Source organism: Camelus bactrianus, chromosome 26 (genome assembly GCF_048773025.1).
Source record: "Camelus bactrianus isolate YW-2024 breed Bactrian camel chromosome 26, ASM4877302v1, whole genome shotgun sequence".
Lineage (NCBI taxonomy): Eukaryota > Metazoa > Chordata > Mammalia > Artiodactyla > Camelidae > Camelus > Camelus bactrianus.
The window spans coordinates 2,797,446-2,814,556 of NC_133564.1; the positions used below are offsets into that span (position 1 = coordinate 2,797,446).

The window sequence follows — 17,111 nt, forward strand, 5'->3', positions numbered from 1 at the left end:
GGAACAGAGTGCCCACTGAGTTGATGCTTGAACTGGGGAAAAAAGCAGAGTAAATGTTGGAATTTGCACTATGGTTGAGACTTCCAGGTTTCTATAAGCTGTTTAGCCCACCTTAATATTGGCTGCACCCATACTGGGTAATTTGGTGGAATTTCATGGTATGGTGATGTAGAGACAGGGCCTTGTATGCTTCTTCTCTTTCCTTTTTCTAACACTCATTCTCCTGGGCCTCCCAGATCCTCCCCCAGCAGTGCCCAGGGCTGGCATGATGCTGCTCTGGAGCAATATTTGTTAATAAGGCCCTTTCCTCATCTCTTCTGAACTTCCGTTTCTTTCTCTGCACAATGAGGGCTTAGACTAGATAAGTGCTTTTCAGTTTCTTTTAAAGCCAAGTTTCCTTTGAGAAACAGAAATGCAAATCTCCCCTCCCATCCCAACCCTTTAGATTTTGATATGTCCTCCAGGGAGTGACATAGCTGTTTGTGGAAAATTGAAGTTATTGTGATTCCAGATGGCACAGAAAAGACTCTTCAGAAATTTATTGCAGGGAGAGGGCAGGAAAGGGGCAGCATGTCACAATTTCTAGTGTGAGCCCTGGAACAGGGGCTTGGGTTTAAATACGGTGTCTGACGTGGCCTCTCTCTAATCTTGTACAATATGATAAACTTCTCTACCTCAGTTTCTTAATGTGTCAAGTTGGGGTGATAATATTTTAAGGCTTTTGTGAAACATTATACACATAAGCCATCTGTGTCTCAGTAGAAACAAGACCTGCTAGGGAGTCAGGGATTTCTTTAAAAATAATCTTGTCCATAGCACTCTGTCGGTGTGTATTTTGAATTACCTGGAGGGTGAGGGTTGAGTCTAAAGTCCATCGTGGGACAGGTGGCCCATAGTTCTCTGTGCCCCCAGATTGCCCCCTCCTCCCCAGTCCTCTTCCTCAGTGCAAGATGAATTTCCCTAGTAGATTTACATAAAGGTCTTGTGGAAATGGCTTTTCATTTTATTGTTTCACCAAGGAGGGCTGCCATGATCTCTGTGGTCAGGTTTTGGTGACCTGAAGGCTATGCAATTGGGGGTTTCTATTAAATAAAAAAAAATATTACAAATAGAAAATTAGAACAAGGGTGGTGACAGGGGCTCTTGGAAGTGGGGACCATTAGCTTTGTTAGCTTCAGGTGCAGTGGCCTCTTGCCACGAGGGCCCATCCTCTTGCTCTGAATTTGGAGGGACCTGTGGGTTCAGTGGGAATGTTAACTGAGTGAATCTCATGGGCTAGTCATTGTTGTACTTGTACTGTGTGTTCCTTATTTGATACAATGAGCTCATTTAACCTCAATAGCCTCTTTAAAATATTAGACTTTTTATTTTGAGATGTAATGTACATTCCCCTGTACTTGTAGGAGATAATATACGGAGGGCCTATGGACCCTTTGCCCAATTTTCCTTAATGGTTCCGTCTTGCATAGTTGGGGTACAATTCATTACTGACTCACTAACCCTTTGAGGTTTGTGTTATTGCCCTCATTTCTATCTATCATTAAACTGGGGCTTAGAGAAACACACAGGCCAGCCCAAGTCACCCACATGTTTAATGTGTAGTCGGGTGTAACGTGGGATTGGGATTTCCAGGAAGTACCATTATGATGTTCTGTGGCAGGGATCAGCATTCAATTTGCTTGTTTATTCATTCATTCAACAAACATTTATTGAGTAACCTCTGTGGGACAGATGGTTTCACAGGCTTATCTGATTCTTCAGCAGTACTGAGAATCAAGTATTGTTTTGTTTTTTTAATCTGAGAAAATTAGCTCTGAGAGTTTATAACACCCCCCAAAGGAAATATAGCTCATAAAGGATGGATAGAAAATTTGTACAGTCCCCCCTCTTTATGCAGGTGGTACCCTAGGCATTTTACATTTGCAAACTTCCGTAATCCAGATATATTCTTGTAAGGCAAGGATTTTTTTTTTAAATTGAAGTATAGTCAAGTTTACAATGTTGTGTCAATTGCAAGGTGTTTTTTGAATTTTGAATTAAAAAATATTTTTTGAGATGGGTAATTAGGATTATTCATTTGTTTCATTTTTTAAAATGAGGTACTGGGTATTGAACCCAGGACCTCGTACATGATATGTATGTGCTCTACCACTGAGCTGTACCCTCTTCCCCAAGGCAAGTTTTCTTATCCATTATTCTGCAGTTTAGGAGTTCAAATAAATTGGTGTTGAAATCCAGATCTTTTGATCCTACTGCGGTTCTTTTCTTTATAATCTGCTGAAGGGGGGTGGGTAAAGCATTTCCTTTGTTCATTTCTTTATTCCGCAGTGTTGAGCACTGACTTTGCATCAGGGTCTTGCTAGGTGCTTGGAAACAGAAAACAAGAAATGACCCTTCTATGCAGGGGCAGGAAGCCTAGACCAAAAGCTGGGTAATGTGATTCGAGCTACGGTAGCCATGTACAGACTCTGAGGACAAACTGTACCCCCGGCTTTGCTTGTGCTTCCCTTGCCTTCTGGCTGGTACACACCAGGTCACCACAACCCAGAGGCGCCCGCAGCCCACAGCACAATATTTACCTTGATCTCCTCTCCCCTCTCGGCAGGGCCTGCAACATGAGCATCCCAGAATACGTGCAGTGTGCTGAGGAATACGAGACTCTCCCCGTGGTCGTCCAACCCGTGGGGATAATTTCAGAGGACAATTTCTCTTGCATCTATAAACGAATTTCCTTGGTGAGCCAGATCAGCCCGTGCGGCTCCCAGTGGGCACTCTGTATCCACTACAGGCACCACTATGCGTTTGAGAATGCATGGAGTGACTTCCAGACACACCGCACCGTCGTGGGCCTTGTCACTATTACCGACTGCCTCTCTGCCAAGGCCTTCGAGAAGCTCCACGTACAGAGGAGCTGTATGGCACCACGCTTAATGACTCTCAGCTAATTGTCTTTTTGCTGCATGGGGAGGTAGCCGAACAGCCACGCACCAACGTGGCCTTCAAACTACTAGGACTGCCGGGTGGTGGAGAAGAGGATCGAGGACTTCACTGAGTCACTCTTCACCTTGCTCAATTCCAAGTGGCTGGATGGGGCCCCTGACAAGTCTGGGGACAAGATCCCACTCCTCTGCACCTTGTTTGAGAAGGAGGACTTCATGGGACTGGACACAGACAGCAGGTAAGTCTACCTGTAGGCACGGCCACCCTGGCTGTGTGCCGGGTTCCTTCCCTACATCCAGGAAGGGATCAGCAAGGAAGAGGCCTGTCTTGTAGCCAAGGGCGGAGGGAGGTGCAGCCCGATGTTTTACAGACATTTAAAAGTGAATCTGCCTTTGTTTCAGAGAGATCCTTTTAGGGTCAGTGTGGAGACTTCCTCCCGCTTTTCAGCCAAGAACCCTGGTGGGACCCCTGGAGTTGCTGTCCAATAGAGTAGCCACAGCCACTGATGCTATGAGCGCTGGGGAAGAGGCTGGTCTGAGCTGAGATGTGCTGTAGGTCAAATGCACATCAGACGCTGAGACTTGTCTAGTAAAATGTATGTAAACTATCTTGTTACTTTCATATATTGATTACATGTCAAAATGATAGTATTTTACATACAGCAGATTAAGTAAGATCTGTTCTTAAAATTAGTTTCTAGTATCTGCTTTTTTGTTTGTTTGATTGTTTCTTTGTTTACCGTTTTAAATGTGGCAACTGGGAAGCTTTCTTTACATGGCTCTCATTTCAATTTTGTTAGGCAGCCTGTCCTGGGACAGTCTCATCCCTTTGCTTATAAATGAGATGCTGAATCCCGAGAGGCAGTACGAGATGCTGGTTGAGCTGTGTCTGGAGCCGGTGTCTCCTGCCTCCCAGGCCCAGCACCTGCTGGGTTCAGGCCCTCTCTTCCTCCCCGACAGCCAGCATGCCAAGTTAGGACATCAGAAACACCTCCAGGGAATTCCGGATGAACTCCTTATGCAGGGAAAGGCGTATCACGGAGTATGAGACAAAGCAGGGAAAGATTCATCCTCACTTTGTCCCTGTGATTAAGTCAACGGCCCCACTTTTGCCTTGGAAGTGCAGACGAGCTCTCCTGGGCTTACTACCTCCCCACCTTATGCTCTGTTTCCCCGTGTATCTATCATGCTTTCCCTCGGGCAGAAGAGGTGAGATGCCTTTGCCCAGAGGTGGTCCCCCTTTGCTGGGGAGATTGAGGGAAACTGTGCCCCCACGGCCTACGGCCTCTGGCCTTGAGTCTGGAGGGCGCTCATGGCGGTACCACAGGTGACGGTCGGAGGACCTGGCACAGGCCCGCTGTGGAGGCAGTGCTCTGTGATTCTTGAACTTACCTAAGATCAAATCCTACTTTCTAGTTGTTGGTAAGTTGGAGGAGAAGATGCCAGAGAATTGATAAAAAGAAAGTCCAGAACAGCCCTGTGTGTGAGAGGCACAGGGGGCCCGAGTCACACCTGCGTGTGGTGCCTGGTGGGCTCTGGATGAATTTTCTGTTCCTCCCGGACATACCTCTATGCCTTTAGTAAGGGGTGAGACATGTAGTGGCCATGATCTTTATTTGTCCTCACAGGGCCCTGTGATCTACACGTCCGCACACCCTTCTGCTCCTTGGGGATGAGGTGGCAGGTTTAGGTGCCTGGGCATTGCTGTGGGCACAGCTGCCAGCACCGGGCTACACCGAGGCTGGCTCCGTTCACCTCACATGTCACCTCCTGCTGAGCCCCCAGGCGTTAGTCAAGGTAGGTGCATAAGTGCAACGTAAGCAGGGACCATGTTCTCCCCCTGGACAGACTGGTGGGTGAGCAGTGGAAGCCTGGAGCCCTGCCCAAGCCCCATAGCCAGTGCCTCCTCTTTTGTCATAGGAGGCACTGGTGACATTTTTGCTCAGCAACTGTTGGGTTCTGAGTCTGCAGACCCACCAGAGAATTCGAGCTTGTATTTGCCTTTTGAAGTCTGCCCTTGGGATTTGGCAGAGTAGCTGGATGTGTGCTTAGCCCATAGTGTTGATACTGTCACCATTGTTTACCCAGAACCTCGTGTACCAGGCATGGCTCTCGGCATCAAAATACAGCAGCGCATTAAAATCCCTCCTGGTGGATCTGTCTGTTTTGGTACCATAAGGGCTCAGCCAGCATCTGAAAGTCAGTGAGATAACGCGGCCAGTGAGTTCGGGTCAAGCACGTTCTCCTCCAGTCACTTTTACTCCATTGTTGCTTTTACTATTCCACAGTCATTAATTTTTAAAACAATGCTTTGGTGCAGGAGCAGAGACTAATTCTCTCCTGCTACTCTCTTTGGGAGTGAGTAAAACTGTCCAGCCTGTAATGCGACCACATTTTGTGGCTTAAAAGCTGCCTAGACGCATGTATGTGGAGTTTCGGTTAGGGGCGCTGACCACGTTGGGGTCCCAAGCAGCTTCGCTCCCCTCAGGCCCCTGCCTTCCCTGGAGCAGGAGGTGAGGGTGGGTCTCACCGTCCCTGCGTCCCTGGCCTCACACACTCACGTAAATTCTTGTACATGCTGTCAAAGTCATTTTTGTTCTTGTGTGTGTCTAATTTTCGCTTGTTCCTCCTTTCCTTTTTCTTTATTCCTTTTTCTCTTGTACCGCACAGTTGCGTCTGAAAAGGTGGCTGTGCATATCCTGCATTAGAAATAGCTAGATCGCCCTCCGTGCTGTCTCCATTGCTTTAAGGAGCAGAAACTTTTCAGCTGCCTTGATCCATGCATTATCCTAGTCATCTTGTTATTTTCTAATTTTTTGGAATATTTGATTTGTTAGCACATCACCCACTGGTGTTTGATATCTGTTAAAATCTTTGCTTTGAGGAACCTGTTTGGTCCTCCTTACATTTGGTGACAAATGCGCCCTTATTCAATTAGTTTGATTGTTTTGAAGAAGTGAGATGCCAATTGATTTAGGCGGCTGTTGAGGGATTCTTTTCATGGAGTATTTAATCTTGTCAAGTGAAAGTCTGCAGCATCTTGCTCGATTCCTGCTTTTACACAAACGTGCTCTTCACGCGGCTCCTGGCTGTCTCTGTGTGACGTGCGTGACGGCGCTTCCTGACCGGTGGTCACTTGTGAGGAAGCGGCAGGCTTGGGGGTGAGCTGCTGCAGGGGACATTGTTGGAGGAATCAGTCACCGTTTGGTTATTTTTTTTTTTTTTTGCATTCAACTTCCCCGTGCCAGTTACTTTATTTTGCCTTCATAAAGGGGCAGAAGTGGGTCTAAAATACATGCCACTCTTTTGTTCCCTTTACGAGGCTTGTTTTCCTGAGTATCAGGACAACATGGCCTTCTCCTAAGTAGCTGGCTCACATGGATCTGGTGGACACAGGGACTGTTAAAGGGACCGTAGCTTCCTCTCTGCTCCAGCCAGTGGGCATTCAGAGACGGGTCTGTGGTTTGCCTCAGCAGCCGTGCAGGCCTGCCTGAACCGGCCTTTAATTTTAACCCATGTTGGCATAAAAGAGCTGACTCCATATTTGTTGCAGCTGACGTCCCCCACTGACGGCCGTGTCGTTAGTTTGCGGTAGTGAGTCTCCAACCCCCACTCAGCCATGAAGGAAGATGCTTTGGCCAATCTAAGACCTTGGATTGTCACCCCCACCCTTGTTCATCTCACCCAGGGGAAGGGTTTGGCCACCACTATCATGCTGATCATGAGGCCTTGTTTCTCCTTTCATGCTCTAGTCCAAATGTGGACACTTCATCCTTCACTGACTTGGTCTCTCTTGATACAGGTCAGACATTCTGAAAGAGTCCATCACATTCTCGGGGGGGAACAGAACAGAAGAAAATCTCGCAAGTAGAAGGAGTCTAGGCTGTCCGGGTTGGCAAATGCAGGCTGGGATCTGTGATTGTTGGGCTGTGCCCTGGACACAGGTCTTTCCCGTGGCTCCCGAGCTCCCAGGGGTCGGAGTGAGGACAGCCTTACTTGGGCTCCTCCATCGTCATCTGCTCAGTGGCAAGTGTGTCTGCTAATAGGAGCTCCAGCAGACCTCGGGATCTTCAAAGCTCAGATCACGGGAGAAATTTGAGTCCCTTCTCCAGGGCCTCCTTTGTGAGAATCCAGGGCCTTCTGAGGTGACCGGCGGCAAGAGATGCCTCCCCCTCCAGGGAGCACCCTTCGGAGGACTGTGACTCAGTGCACCTTGCTGTGAGCTTGTGGGGATCCGGCCGTGGTCCCTGCAGAACCAGACTTGAGATGGGCTTAGCGTCGGAAAAGACAGGACTAATATTCCAGGCCAGGGCTGGAGGGAGGGAACAGGGGAAATTGAATGTGACCTCAAACACCTAGGTGAGTGCTGGGTCTGTTACTAAAATGGGGAGCATGGGAGGTCCCTTCCAGAAATTGAATTCCAGAGTAAATGGTGGACATGAGGCATTTTTAAGATGCCATTTTTCGTCCAAGTTTGGACTTCATAGATGCACTCGGGTCTATGAGCCTGGGGCTGAGTTGAAGGAGCCGGACTAGAGATACACGTTGGGAGTCGTCATTCTTAGCTGGTGTTCACAGCAGCGCATGTGAATTAGATCATCTTGAGAGCTGCAGACTGAGGCTGAGGGGGGGCAGGGCTGTGCCTGGGTTGGAGGAAAGCCCAGACCATGCAGCTTTGGTGTGTCAGTCAGCGGTGTATGGGATTTTCAGGGCAATGTCATTTATCCTTAAGGGGCCAGGGGGTGGGCAGGGCCAGCCAGGAAGAAATCTGAAGGGAGGGTCGTGGCCACGTGTGTGTCTTGGGAAGTTGCAGAGTCTGCAGGGTCCGGGAGGGTAGACTCCTCAGAAGCTGGAGTTGGATTGGGGCGTGGGTTGAAGGTAGTCACACTAACATATCAGGGAGGGAAGAAGGCCTAGGGAGTCCCCGCTCTTCCTGACTCGCTTTCCAATGAACAGAAGGCAGACAGAGGATCTGAGGTGAGAAGGGATGGGCGCTGGGAGAGGAGCCAACCTGGAGAATGGTGCTTGAAAAATTCTGGAATAGTCTCCCTGCAAAATAGAGGTTAAAAAAATCCAGACTTTTAAGAACATTGATAGTGACTTGGGAGGAGGCAGTTGTTTTTCTGGCCTCCTAAGGGTAAGGCATGTATTCAGGGATACACAGAATTTTCGGGCAGTCTATTCCGGGCATTTGGTACCGGGTAAACAGCACAAGTTTAAAGGGGGACAAGGGCAGCGGAGGGAAACTAGCCAGGCCCCGTGTCAGGTACCAGTCGGCCGCCCTACTTGGGTGTTGCATTCACATCCATGCTTCCCAGGTGGGCGGTGGCAGCACCCTTTTGCGGATTGGCAAGCCTTCTCAGAGGGGTTAATTTATTGGTCCTTTTAGAGGGTAGTAAATGCTGTAACAGGATTCAAGCAGGGTCTTGTCAGACTTCAAGGGCGTGTTTTCTCTACTAATTCCGGTACCTCCCTGGTGTATGTGAAATGGTGAATTGGGTCAGTTTTGGGGCCTTTCAGAAAAAGTACGATTTAAGTGCCTCAGGACTGATTCACAAAGCTCAGTGTTCTTTGATTGTTCGGAAGCACCGCAGTGCTTTACGCCCCACAGAGGTAAGGTCTTACTCATTTGACGATGAAGTGGTTGCAAATGATGTACAGGTGCAAAACCAGACTTAGCAGCTTCTGAAGGGAAACTCTCCAGTTCTCCCTTGATAGACTTTCTTCTACGGGATGTAGCTGTGCTGCAGCATAGGCCTGAGCTATCCGTATGGATTGTGGTTTTGATATCCAAATTTAGCATAAAACAGTCAGATGAAGAATATCAACGTTCAAAATTTATTTTTGGGTTTCATTAGACAAGATATACTATCAGGTAATGGCCCATATAGCTAATGAAATTGAGTACAGAACATTGAATTTCTTACTTTTTATTTAGAGTTTTCTTACTGCATAATTTTGCCTGCTTTGGAACATCAGCTCGTCCACAAGGGCGCTTGTCAGTTTGTTGGTGTGATTGCATTTACACAGTGAATGTAATCTGGGCTTCTTCAGCCCAAACTCTCCAGTGCAGAAGCACGGGCTGTAGCCATCTCTTAGTCACGCAAATACTTCTAAAATTATATGATGCCAGAAAAGAAAGAAGAGAGAGAGAGACATTGCCATTATCAAAATTCCTTTCAATTCTGACTGCAAACTGTTGTTCAGCAGCTCTGGTTTCCTTTGGATATGAATATATACATTTCTTTGCATGTAACCTGGGTTTTGGACTAGAACACCAAGTCCTTGCTGTCCACAAGCCACAAAAATAGTAGCCAAATTGCACACATGTGAAATATTTTATTCTTTTTCTGAGAAAGAATCCTTGAATTTGGGACTTCAGCTGTGATTTTTGCTTTTTGCTTCTCCCACCCCTCTTGTAATCTCTCACTCCTTCCCAAGTGGCCCCCAATAGGTCGTGGTCCCAAAGGAGCAAGCAAACACCCAGTTGGTCCCCATGCATTGCTGCTATAGAGGGAGCCCTGCCAAGACCTAAAGGATATTATCAGAGAGGGCTTCCTGGAAGAAATGGGCTCTACATTCAGTTGTGAAGACAGAGTAAGGGTCAGCCAGTAGAAAGCATGATGACTGTGGCTCATGTGGCAGAGCAGCCCGGGTAGAGGCCTGGAGGCTTGTGCGGTGGGGACTCGGGGAGAGTGCCATATGTGGTCCAGGGTTGTGGGTGCCCCTGCTGGGGAGGACACTGGAGAGGGCCTGGGGTGGAGGGCTTTCTAAGAGCTTGGGTTTTACTAGAACTGACAGAGGATGCAGTGAAGGGTGTCAGCAGGAAGTGACCCTCAGGAAAGGTACTTCTGGATTTGCTTCTGATATTCTACAGTAAGAAAGGTCGGGGCGGATGAGAGCAGGTCTGGCTGTCCCTTTGAGACCCACCCCATCATTCATTTATTCATAACTTGCACACTACTGAGTGTCTAGGGTAGAGAGTTTGGACCCACTTTAGTAAGCAAAATATTCCTTGGGAACTTAGCAGTGTCAGAAGTTGACTTAGCCCACAATGTTCTAGGAACAGAGGAACAAATTGCAGAGGTTGGAGGGAGGGAAGGCTTCCTTGAGAAACAGTCAAAATGAGCCTGGAGGCAAGTGGGAAGTAGGAGCAGATCAGGGGGCCCCTGAGGTCACAGGGGACCTGGGTACTGAGGTGAGGATGGGCGAGAAGGGTCGGGGGTGGGGCTAGAACTCTACCAGTGAGCCTCTGAAGGGTTTGAAGTGGGGTGATGTAATCAAATTTATGCTTTGGGAAGGCTGTCTTGGCTCCGCGAGTGTGTGTGTGTGTGTGTTTGTGTGTGTGTGTGTAGCGGGGAAGGGGGGGTGCGACCAACTGGGGGTGACATTAGAAGACCATTCACAGGCTGGGAGGCCACAAGTGGGAGAGGGGCATCGGAGCTGCTTGGGGACGGCAGGGGCAGTGTGGATGCCGGATTTCCTTATGGGGAGGGCTTGTAAGCTGGGCCGCCCTTGCGGCGCCTTTTGGCTTGAAGAAAACAGATGGAGGCCGCCAGGTGGACTTTCCTCTTCTCTTCTTCCCTGCCTTGTGTGATGATCTTAGCTCAGCCAACATTTGGGAGAGAAGAGATAAGTTCCAGGATAGCCCAGGATTTTGTTGAGCTCGTCCAAGTGAGATCTGATTGGATTTATGTTTGTCTTCAGATCTGCATGTTCACTTAGCTAGAAACGTCCTGTCTTTTGAATTTCCATTAGGGTTTTTACTCTTGATAAAGATTGCTTTCTTGGTGAGAGGAAATTTAATACAGCTGTTGTCTTTCTCAAAAAAATCATATCTTTTAAGAACTTTAATATTCAAAAAATAGGAATATTTAAAAATTATAAAGTAAGGCTTTGGTGTAGTTTCTTTGGATTCCTAGTTAATGTGGAATTAGAGCCTTTGCATTACTTAATAGCACATCCTTGTCAGTATTTAAAGGGCTGTTAGCGCCCCAGGCCCCACCTCTCAAAACATCATTAAAGTTTGCTCTGAAATAGTGAGGTCATAAAAGTTTTGTTTGCAGAAGCCAAACACTTGGTTTATAATATGAAGCATAGCTCCATTTATAAAATAATAATAGGTTCAAAATTAAGAAAGTGGAAGATAATTGAGTTTTTTAAAAGCTGTAACATAATCTTTCTTGTGCTAATGTTGAACTGGAAATTTCGAAAATAAAAATCCTACTGTAACATCATCTACGTGGAATACATATATGCTTTCCTGTTTGAAAAATAAGTCCGCGGTGGTTTTTGAAGTCAGGAACATTCCAGCTCAGATACTGGCATTGATGTTTGCTGGTTTTCAATGGCAGAGCCTAAATTTGCCTTCTTAGCTTTTTTTTTCTGTTGTTGTTGTGAAACGGTTGAGTAGTGTTTTGCCAGCATGATTTTGGGGCAATTTGGGGGCAGATGTTGTGAACCAGCAGTGAGATATTTCCATGCATTTTATTTTCTGGACATCACCAAAGCACATGTGGGGTTTGTGCCTGCAGGCTGGGATGCTGTAGGACTCCCTGGTCCATCACAGTTTTGTCCTGGAGCTGCTCCGGTCAGTGAATGATTTTCTGTGGCTTCGAGGTAAGGTGGTCTGATGCACATGATCAGATGTGTAGTTAAAGTGCTATTACATGAAATAAGAGAAACCTAGAAACATGAGGGAGGAGAATTGGCTGAGCTGTTATCGGTGGGGAGTCTTCTTAGGTGACTCCCTCCCCATGATTCCTGCCAATATCCTCCCCAGCCCTGCACGGTAGTCCTGCCGAAGCAAGCATGCACTTTGCTCAGAAACGGACTGAATTTCCTTGTGCCTCTGTTTGTTGGCTTTTTTTTTAAAGCACATCTTGCCCTTTGCTTAAATGCCATCCCTGCTAGTCACCTCTTACACTCATCCTTCTGGATGTCGTCCATATATAGCTGCTGAATGGATGAACTGAATGTAGTATCTCCATGTAGTGGAACATTATTCATACGTAAGGGTGAATAAAAAGGAAAAAAAAATAAAGGGGAAGATGAAAAAGGCCACCTGTTCTGGGAAGTCCACCCTGACTGCTCAACCCACCCTTTTCCCTTTGAATCCCCACCCCTTATGCTCCACTCTACTCTTTTTGATAGTACTTACCACCTTCTAATAAACTTTAACGTTTTCAAAAAAAAAAAAAAAAAAGAGAGAGAGATGCTGATACCTCTTCAACATGGAAAAGCCTTGATAATAGCACGTTAAGTGAAAGGAACCAGACATAAACGGCCACATATTGTTGACTTCAGTGATCTGAAATGCGCAGAATAAGCAAATGCAGAGGCAGAGAGCAGGTGATGGTTGCAAGGGGCTGGGTGGAGGGGGATTAGGGAATGACTGATAGTGACAGGGGGTTTCTTCTGGGAAAATGGAGTGTTCTGGAAATAGATGGTGGTGAGGGCTGCACAACCGTGAGTGTGCAGAAGACTGCTGAGCGCTGTCTCTGGGAGTGCCTGTGGTTGGGGCGGCTTTATTTTGTTCTCACCCTGCAATGTGAACAGTCATCTTGTGCTGAGGCAGTTCTACTCCTGTGAGTGGTGAGGCTCAGACACTTTGCAGAGTCATGTTTATTTTCACCCCCTTGCTGAGTGTAGGCAAAAAAGGTTTAAGCCTGAGAAAGTGCTCCAACTGCAGAAATGTCTTTCAGTTTTGCATGGTGTAAAAATCTTGAGAACTTTTTTATCGTTGACGACAGTCTGTGAGGGGAAACAGCCCTTGAAGCCTGGGTGTGACCTGGAAGAGCCGCGCTTCCCTCCCTGACCTGGGTGGGGATTTCACCGCCATTCAGGCAGTGAAGGACCCAGACCCGAGAGCGGAGTTGACAATCGTGAATATTTATTTGTATTCGCTGCTTCATCTTGGATATTAATTTCAAGCTGAGTCAGTTTGTGGCGGCAGCCTCATCCTACATCAGGAATTTATAGTATCTGCTCTTTGAAGTGGAGACCAGACAGACTTTATTATTTAACAGTATCCCTTGAATTGATATCTCAGATTCCTTTGTAAAAAGTAAAACAGCAGAAATACACACGTCCTCTAATGCCAGTCTGACCTGGATCGGGTTTAGTCTCTGTGCCTTAGTGGCCTTAACTGCGGGTGGGGAAGATGATAACAATGCTTCCCTAACAGGGCCAGGTGAGGTGGGAGTGAGAAGCACAAATTGAGGACTTACACGAGATGCTCATGAATGTCCGAAGTTAATGCTCTCAGCCTGGTGAGGCCTCAGGAGCAGAGATGTCAGAACAGAGCATTCCTAGACGGAGCTCGATCCGTGTTGGCAGCTGTTATGATCACTATCACCACTGTGGGTTATCAGGTAGTTTTAAGACTTGGTAATATGAATTCTTCAATAATGTTAAAAGACTAGACATCTCAGATCCAGTTTACATAGTTTTCAAGATTTCCTCTGAGAAATGGATGTTTTATTCCCCATCAGAAGTCTGAGTTGAGTCTCTAAAAAAATTCTGTATTCCTCCATCTGTTTGCTTTAATTCTACATTTCTTAAAAAAAAGTTTTTAAATGGAGTTACTGGGGACTGAACCTAGGGCCGCATACATGCTAAGCACATACTCTCCCAAATGAGGTATTATCTCCCCCATAATTCATTCTAAACTTTACTTTCTTATTATTCAGAAGTTAGAGGCCTCTAATTCTTTTTCTGGAGACTTGTCAATGAACCTGTAAATCTATTATTAATGGACAAATCTTGGTTTATTAAAATAATCAATAAAATATTCTGCAATCCATCCAAAAGAAAATGCTCATTGATTTAAATATTTCTCCTTTATGGTGATTTCTACTTTCTGGTCTAGCTTAATTTATTAACAGCCATCCTCAGCATCATAATGACCAAACTCGCTCTGAGTGGACACCTCCCTAAGGCTAAAATGCTTTCCACATGTTTTACTTCATAGCAGGTGTTTGAGGGTAGGTATCAGGTTCTCATTTTTTGCAGCTGAGGGATTGAGAGATGGAGCAGCTTGTCCCAAATTACACACAGCTGGCAGTGGCTAGCTCAGTGCTGGAACCCTGGCTGCACAGGATGCATTTTTAATTGCTCCTCTAATCAGCCTCCCGTTGAGTGGTTTCCCGGACTCCTGTGACTCCATAAATGGCCAATTTTAGTGATCTCAGCCTGATGAGGACTTCAAAGGAGAGACACCAGTGAGAATGTGAGACAGAGTGGCATAAATTAAAATTGTACATTTTTACAAAAGTTTTATTCTCAGGTAATGAATTAAAAGTTAATTTTTTTTTAATTTTAATGCTCTGTGAGCACTAAAAACAAAACATTAAAAATAATTATAGTGCAAAAGAGAAGTGGGCTTTGAAAGTCCAACCATTGCTAGTGATGTTACTTGCTTTTCTCTAGTGGCCCTTATTGACAGAAATACTTAGAAAGACTGAATTGGTTTTATGTAGACTTAGTATGGAAGAAAAGATTGTCAGTGAATATTGTAAGTAAAATCATTTCTCTTTTCTTTCCTGATGATGAATAGGTAAGTTGTTTTTATGGCTTAAGTACATTTCCTCATTTGTGAAATTTGAGTAATATCATTTTCCTTGTCTGTGAGAGTTAGACTTCTTGTACACAAAGCACCCAAGAGGTGCTTAATAAAAATGTGCTGTCACAATGACAGGTATTTTAGAAGGATCAACTCTGAATACTAAAGGGGGTGGCTTATTTCTGATGCATATTCAATATGTATATATATGATATATATTAATATGGCTTAAAGTAACATGGATTCATTTATTTTTTTTAGTGCACTATGAAGTTTTAATGAAATCTTTATCATTCTATTGAGACAGGGACTAGTTAAATTGCCTTAAGCAGACGACCTTGAATATTATTTACACAGAATGTTTATTGTTACAACTCAGAATTCATGTTGCCGTGTAACATCCACTGAGACATTTAAATTCGTGGATTCTGAACAGATCCATTAAGTTTAGAAAAATCCACATTTATCATTTTCAGGGAATAATCTTCTCTCTTTTGTGATTAAAGAAAATTTTGATTTTTTTCCTGCACTTTTAACAGGTTTAAAATATCAAAACATTGATTTGACATGTAACTTTTTTAATAGAATAAATCTCATGCTGTTTTAATATGTAAATAAATGTTTTTGTATTTCAACAAACTTTTACGATTTCCTGGCTCTTTGAGAAGTACTTTGCAAGATACTTAGATTACCTACTGTTGGAAAAATACAGACGTTACTTTTATGATTATAGGCCGAGTAAAGTTCTGTTGGTTTTTGCTACAGTGCAAGACATGAGGCCCAGGATAACTTTGCTGCCGATTGCCAGGAGGACAGATCCCAGGTCTCAGTCTCCCCTCCTGTAAACTGAAGAGGCTGGACTGGTTTCTTTCCTCCTCTAAGATGAGTTTCCATAAGCCTATGTCTTTTGTTTATATTCAGGAGTATTAGCAATATCAGATAAAATACTGAATACCCTTCCCTTACCACAAAACAAAGTGCAGTATGTGCTACAGAAGCTTTTAGTTATCTGATTCTCGTTTCTGATCCTACAAGCAATTTTGTGTTGCATGTTTCCCGGTAACCTGGAAGGTCTTTTTAGCCATAGGTGGCGCTGTTGCACCTTCTTACCATCTTAATTTTCCTGTTTGTTAAAGAAAGCTTAAACAACGTTATTTTATTTTGATTCCTTTGCTTAATGCTTCAGAATAGCACAGTCTCCATTATGTCTGTCTACCTGGAAAAATTATTCTCCTTATATCTTAGTTTTATTCTGTCATCTCGCTGTGAACATCTCAGACTTGCTGTGCAAACAATGGCAAAATCGGACTTTTCTTCCAGTGCTAGAAACCAGTGAGCCGGGAATTTATAAAACAGCTAGAAGTGGCCTCTGGAGCACCTTAAAGCTGAAAAGTGTACTGGGTTCCCTGAGTATTGACCCCGCCGCTGTGTGTTAATTGGTGGTAGGAGATTTGGTACATATACGAAGGGGTGTAGTTTTTTGACATGGGTTTGCATGCATGCGCTGCCACTGAGCCACGTGAGCCCAAGTCAGTTCGTTCTGAGATTTCCCTCGTCTGTGAGATGGGGATGCTCATATGTGCTTTGTAGAATTGTGAGAATTAGAAACTATGTAAACTGTTTACCACAGTGGGTATGTCAAGAGGGCTCGTAAACTTTAGCTACTGTTTTGTGAGAAGCCATCATTTGATAGTCTTTGGCAATTACTAAGAAACAGGAAAATAAGGAAAGCTGGTTTTATGATGAAAGATATTTGAGGAGGTTCCATAATTCCTATACCCATAATTTAGCATCAGCAAAGTCAGAACTGTTACACAGTCGCCCTGAACCAACGTTAAGCCACAGAATTTTTTGTTACTTCAAATATGTTGGGGCTTAAGGGGATCCAATACTTATACACATGTTGTCTCCAGCAGCCAACTGAGAGATGACAGAAAAGAGTAAGCAGGCGATATATGTCTTCTTTTTTTCTGATGAAGCCACGTTCTCCATGAACTTCAGGGCTGTGGGAAAATGCGTGTCATTATACTGTGTCCCAGAAGTAGAGACTCACCCTGTCCCAGGTAACTCTGGGCCACAGCGAGCCTTCCCTTGAGAGGACCTGCCCCATCATGCACAGGGCTGTCCTGCCATGGAGCTGAGCATCCCGAGTGCTTCCCATGTGTGGCCAGCACTGGAAGGAAAGTAATGGTTTCACAAACCCTGCTTGTCTCTGCGGACTCACACCTCACCCTGTTAGTGTGACGAGGGCTAGCTGTGAGCCATGGGTCTGTGTTGTGGACAAGCACTTTCCGTGGCCAAGAGGAGTGGGGAGGAGGCATCACCTCCCTCAGTTTAAACAGGTGGTGGTATGGAACAGAAGGGTGCTCCCCAAGAGTTTATAAAAGGAGAAATAAGGATTTTCTTTGCGACTTAGTCTAGCCAGGAAACACAGAACATGATTAGAAAGGAGATTTGTAAATCACTTTAATATCAAGTTGACATTTGTTGAGCACCAATAATGTGCTACATTCTTTTTTGAGAGTTTTACAGAAATGAATCCTTCAATCTTCTCAACAATCGAGTAAGGAATGTTTGATTTTTATCCCAGTTTTACAGTGTGGAAATTG

General features: G+C 45.2%; 1 protein-coding gene across 6 annotated transcripts in view; it reads left to right on the plus strand.

The window, feature by feature from the left end:
- Window positions 1–17,111, plus strand: part of LOC141575153 (uncharacterized) — a 195,240-nt gene that overhangs the window by 135,833 nt on the left and 42,296 nt on the right. For all 6 annotated transcript variants that reach the window (XM_074353754.1, XM_074353755.1, XM_074353758.1 and 3 more), the window contains 2 exons: window positions 2,606–3,178; window positions 4,568–4,736. The gene's annotated coding sequence lies outside the window, so the exon portion shown is untranslated. The remainder of the gene's footprint in view (window positions 1–2,605; window positions 3,179–4,567; window positions 4,737–17,111) is intronic.